Source organism: Perca fluviatilis, chromosome 23, assembly GCF_010015445.1.
Source record: "Perca fluviatilis chromosome 23, GENO_Pfluv_1.0, whole genome shotgun sequence".
In the NCBI taxonomy this organism is placed as follows: domain Eukaryota; kingdom Metazoa; phylum Chordata; class Actinopteri; order Perciformes; family Percidae; genus Perca; species Perca fluviatilis.
Window position 1 is genome coordinate 27,728,196 of NC_053134.1, and position 6,000 is coordinate 27,734,195.

Sequence of the window (6,000 nt, forward strand, 5' to 3'; positions counted from 1 at the left end):
AGCTATAAAAGTCAGAAGTTAAGACGAAGTACAGGGCTCGACATTAAGGCTTGTCCGCGACAAGTGGATTTTTTGTAGGGCAAATGGAAGAGAAATTTACTTGCCCCACTGGACAAGTTAAAACTCAAACAAAATAAAATGCCATGTTACTTCACGTTATGTGCCACTCATTACGTCTATGTTACCGATTTGAAATTCTACATTTTTCCCTCCTGCAATCCCGGGCAGCGGGCCCAGCGGTAGCCGGTCAGCGGGCCGCTAACGTTCGATCCAGCCCACTGTTCATTAGGGCTGCAACGATTCTTCGAATAACTCGAATAATTCGATTACAAAAAATCCTCGAAGCAAAATTCTTTGCCTCGAAGCTTCGTTAAATCAATGTAATTAAGGTTGTACGGCTCACTGTGTTTCCTCACGGAGGATTATTACTAGCGCACAAGAGGTTTGCGCTTCTGCGGACACAAGACTGACGGCCCATATTACAAATGAAGGAAGACGAGAATAGCGAGGTCTAAAAGGGAGAGACAGGCGAGAGAAAATGACAGAAAGTTTGGGATCATTTTAAGCTGCAAACCTGCTGCTACATCACCTCTGTAACAAACCTCCAGTGTACTCATCCATTCCACGGAGCCAACCCGACACAAGGTAGCTAACGTCTGCTGCTCTCGTCCACCGCGCTGTTTACACAACTAGCCTGCAGCATGCTACTCTGCTAATAGCGATGTTTTACCAAGCTAAAACGAAAGCTGTCGGTTTGTAGTGTAACTTTTTATTAGTTTGCTTCTAATCTTTGGAAATGTAGCTGCTGCCGGAGACAAACCGGCTCTCCTCCCCCAGCATGGCTACTTAATATGCACGTGAATGACGTTCATGCATTCTTTATTCTTTCTCCTCACCATAGATATAGCTATGCTCCTCACTGTGTATTAGGCTTCTGAAAATGTGTCCCCCAGAACAGTGTAGTTGAGTAGCCCTGCTGTAAACCCTCTGGTCAGTGAACAACTCTTTTGCATATCCAGTGCAAAGAGCCAGAGGCAAGAAGGGGAATTGGGTGAAAAATATTAACATTTGGGCCACCAAAAATGTACTATTGTAATGTATTTCTTTTTAAGGGTCTTGGAATTTGGCAATAAAATTTTTTGCTTTTTCTAAAAAAGGAAACCAGTCTTTTGTGTATAAATACACACAAGCGACAGGTTTCCTTTTTTTAAGTAAACAGCAATAATAAATATTTACTATTGCTGTTTACTAAGTATTTCTTACTAAGTATTTCTTATCCGATTACTCGATTAATCGATGGAATAATCGGTAGAATATTCGATTACTAAAATAATCGATAGCTGCAGCCCTACTGTTCATTCATTCTCTGTAAGCGAACCTGCCGGTGTTAGTTAGCTAACGTTAGCTTGTTAACTCCGCCTTAACGTTACCTCCTCGCCACATCGTTGACAGAAAAGGAGAGACTCTGTGCTAATACGGCACCGGTGCCTTAACGACCGTTATCTACCGGACCGAATTGCAACGCGGTGCCACTGAAATGCCTGCGCTTCTCTCGGATGCTCCGAAAACGGACGTTAGAGGCAACCTAAACATCGCCGCACGGGACGCTAGTTAACACTACACTCAACAGCAAGTAACGTTAGCCTATCGTTAGCTAGCAGCTGGAGTAAACAGTTAAAATGCTGACAGCTAAACGGTGTAAAGGTGTGTCTGTATTTCACTGGAGAGGAACATATGACAGTGTGCAGCTGCTGCTGTCGGAAAAACAGATGTTGCGTTCACTTGAAATTCGCCTCGCCAGCCTCGTGCTGCATTCAAAGTTGTTGTAAAATACTCTTCCCATTCAGTGGTCGTTTAACAGGAATTTACTGGTAAAATAAGTTACTGTCGTTTGCCATTCTATAATGTTTTTGTGCTCCTTTTTGAAAAAAAAAAATGTATATCCAGATTAAATATCAGGTAATAATCAACTGTAAAGTAGCTACACCTTTTAAAAAGGATCCCTTCGGTAAATCAGCCTCTGCCAGGTAGAAATTAGTGAAATTGTTAATTAACAAATTAATTAATAAAAATAAAAAAAGTGAACACCAATATTTAGTGGCAAAATCCATTGTTTTGTCTACAAAATTATTTTAGATATAGTATAAGTTCAAGTTTAAGTCAACACTACCTCTGGTCAAAATATTGACTTAGAATTTCAGAATATAAACTAAGAATCTCAAAGTAATGACAAAATGTAAAATATTGACTTAGAACCTATATTGATTTATCTCAAAATATTGACTTAGTATCTCAATATATTGATTTATCTCAAAATATTGACTTAGTATCTCAATATATTGACTTAATATCTCAAAATATTGGTTCAGTTTCTCAATATATCGACTTAGTAACTCAGAATATTGACTAGGAATCTCAAACCAATGAGAACATTTAAAATATTGACTTACAAACTCAATATATTGACTCAATATCTCAAAGTATCGACTTAGTATCTCAATATATTGACTTAGTAACTTTGAATATTGACGAGGAATCTGAAAGTAATGGCAAACTTTAAAATATTGACTTAGAATCTCAATATATTAACTTCTGCACACCGGCGTGCAACATATTACTTTGTATTATGGAGTCTGGAGATCCTTTTTCGTGTTGAAGGGGAAATCTATTGTTGGGACACGTTTGTTTCTACTGTTTCAACTGAATTTTATTAATGTTGATAGTGTTTGGATGCTTTCAACGGTTTGTTCGAATTCTGCATTAGTAAAACAAAATATTTTTTATAAAATGATGAAGGTTTACCCGGACAAGTGACTTTTGTGCATGGACAAGTGCCTTAAAAAGTTAATGTCAAGCCCTGTAAGTACAAAGAGGCGTTGTTTTAGAGATGATACACCGTCTCGTCTCATTGGTGTCAACTGGTAGGTTTCAGAACGCTGCAGACCGGCAACTGTATTTACCTTACTTTAGCTGAAATCAGACTTTTGTAACAGTAACTTGTGACTACAAGAGGGCATTAGGAATGTCCAAATTCAAATTGCAAAGTTTGTCAATAGGGATGTATTACATTGGTTTATGCCAGTCTGTTACTACACACAAACATTTCCAACTTGTGTCACAAGTTCTTTTTGCCCTTCAGTGTTGAACTTCCTCGTAGACAGCAGTGCTCACGTGCACTCTGTTTCTGTCAACAAGTTTTAATAACAAGAAAATGAAGTTGTATAACAAAAAGGTCAAAGGGACATTAAATGATAAATGATGTAAAGCCCAGAGACTACAAACTATTTGAGCAAAACACAAATAACTGAACTGAGATCAATTACAGAAAGTTAATCTTACTGTGCATAACTCAAACACAGCACCGTTTAGCTGTGAGTAAAAGGGTAATAACAGGCTGATATATCAAGGTCAGATTACTGTAACACTTAAAATGGTGGTACAAAAAGAAGGTGCTCTTCGCAAAGAAAGGGAGGTAGTGTGCAACTGAGAGGAACATCATACTAGTTATTGCATATTATAGAAAATAATTATACAAAAAAACTGATCCCTGAAGGTCCCAAGGCCCTCCGTTTGGGAACCAATGACCTTAGCTCAGGGTGCAGAAAGAACAAAGCCCTGGGAGCTCAGTTAAGTCAGTCCTGTAATATTTAGCCTGCCGTCACATGCTGCCAACAATCTCAGATAACAGCTCACATCAAGGACATAATGGACACTTGAAATAGGCGTGAAGGGGAGGGGCTTTATGGCCAGAAATGGGACTGTCCCGCTATCTGGGCTGTATTCAGGAGACAAAGCTACTGAACCACACAATGCCTCGCTTCAGCCTCCTCAAAATCAATTACATAATCGCTTCACCAGCCTCATTGCTTCGTGCATGCGTATGATTTAAGTGAGGTGACATGCTGGTGTAGCTCCTCTCTTTGACTTGGTTTTAGTCAATTGGTGTTATGTAAGAGCACGGCCTCGGCCATGCCGTAGCCCTCGATTTTGGTGACAGTGATGAGAGACTGTAGCTTCTTAGTTGGAACAACACGAAAGGTTTAACTATGCGGTTAACATGAATACAGCGCTCCTAACTCTTAATTATGAGGGAAAGTCCGGGTTCGGTGCCAGTTCATGGGGATGGGGTTTATCGTCTGCGTGGCGCACTCTCCTCAATCTGGTGCACAGCGGGACGACAGCCACACGTGATCGTAAATACAGATACGTAGACGTTAAAGTGATGGAATGTTAATGTAAAAGAAAAGCCCTACCATCTGTAATTACACCAAAGACCTAGATCAATGAGCTATAGCAGCTGCACTTCAAACCCCTGGTAGCATCAGATGTTGAAATCTTCCAAATTTCGACTTCATAAAACAATAATTCATGACGCTAGGCTGCCCTGTCTTTGTTCTCATCTGCCGCCAACTCCTAATGACACCTTAGCTTAACCTCGCTTTCGATTGAAAATGGTTTCTTGCAGCGGGCATTTCAACTCTTGAGCATCCATTGCTGCTGAGGCGTTCAGCACGCAGGCACTGTTCGGCAGCCCCGAGCCCGCCAAAGAAAAAAAGAAAACAATACATCAACAAATAAGCAGAATACTCACGTTTTTACACACGTTTCCGCAGACTGATATGATCCGTTATCTGGTCCGGTGGAGGAGAGCGTGCGGAGTCCAGCTGCTGGCAGATAAATGGGAGGAGAAGGCTGGTGTGGTCCGTGTGGAGCCCAACGGGTTTCAGTGGGGGAGGGGGAGGAGGCTAGGTTGGTTGCCAATGTGACCTGGATGGGTTCACGTGTAGGGGTCAAAAATCTTCAGTTGTAATTGCAGTGAAAATACAATTAACACATTGTTTGTTTGTTTTTAAAGTGCATACAGAGAACACAACATTAGGAGAACACAGATTCTTCATAGATACAGTAGACTAGCTAACCTTTTAATTTTGCTCTCAAAGTGCACCAGGTCCACCCCCCATTGTCACACAAAAACCTGTCTCTCTCTGTGCGTTAGTTTTTCCTGCAGCTGAACACAATGAGTGGATTGCTGATGCCCTCGTTGAATCCAACATGGGCACTTGATTGTCTGAGCACTGACTCGCAGCTGGGCTCAATCACAGCAGAAAGCCCTACTCACTTTATGTTTCTGGTTACAGCTGCTTTCGGAAAGACAGAGTGTCAAGAAAAGGAGGGGGAGTGTTAGTTTATTTAACCCTTGTGTGGTCCTTCGGGTCCCAGTGACCCGAAGGACCACACAAGGATTATGTACTTCCGTTTACTTTGTTGAGAATTGCTCTCTAAACCCTGTTTCTTGTAAAGTAAGTAAGTAAAGTTTATTTCTAGAACACATTTAAACACAGTTTAAGCTGACCAAAATGCTGTACAAAAAAGAACTAAGGTGCTGTATTAACCCTTGTTTAGAGAGCAATTCTCAACAAAGTAAACGGAAGTACATAATCCTTGTGTTGTCCTTCGGGTCACTGGGACCCGAAGGACAACACAAGGGATAAGAGACACTTTCAAATGTACTGAAGCTAATTTGGATCCCTTTGGCTTGGACTGTTTGATTTTAAAGGTGGTATTATCACAACAACATTAATTTTAACATAATCACTTTATACAATCCACATAGATATAATACAACTTTTAACCAGGATTTTGATAATTTGCTTAAATGACTTAACCATAGATCTGAAAATATTGTGCTTGGAGATCTCAATATAAACTGGCTGGATAAAAACAACGAGCAAAAACTTTAAATGATTACATTTAAACATAAATTGCAATTGCAACTTAATATTGGAGGAGTGGTAACCACCGACATTAAGGAAATTGCTAACGAACTAAGTCCAATCTGTAAATGGACTTACATCAAACTTTCAACAATCACAAAGTTAACTCTCTTCCTTTCATATTGTACATGCCGATCAAACCAAAATTAAAAACATAACTCAACTAAATGATTAGAAAGCTATGGATGTGTTTGGGTTTGATGTTTCAGTACTGAAAAAACACAAA

General features: G+C 40.0%; 1 protein-coding gene across 1 annotated transcript in view; it reads right to left on the bottom strand.

The window, feature by feature from the left end:
- Positions 1-4,746, bottom strand: part of ldhba (lactate dehydrogenase Ba) — a 28,147-nt gene extending 23,401 nt beyond the window's left edge. Inside the window, exon 1 of the mRNA XM_039791027.1 lies at positions 4,592-4,746. The gene's annotated coding sequence lies outside the window, so the exon portion shown is untranslated. The remainder of the gene's footprint in view (positions 1-4,591) is intronic.
- Between the last annotated feature and the right edge of the window lie 1,254 nt (positions 4,747-6,000).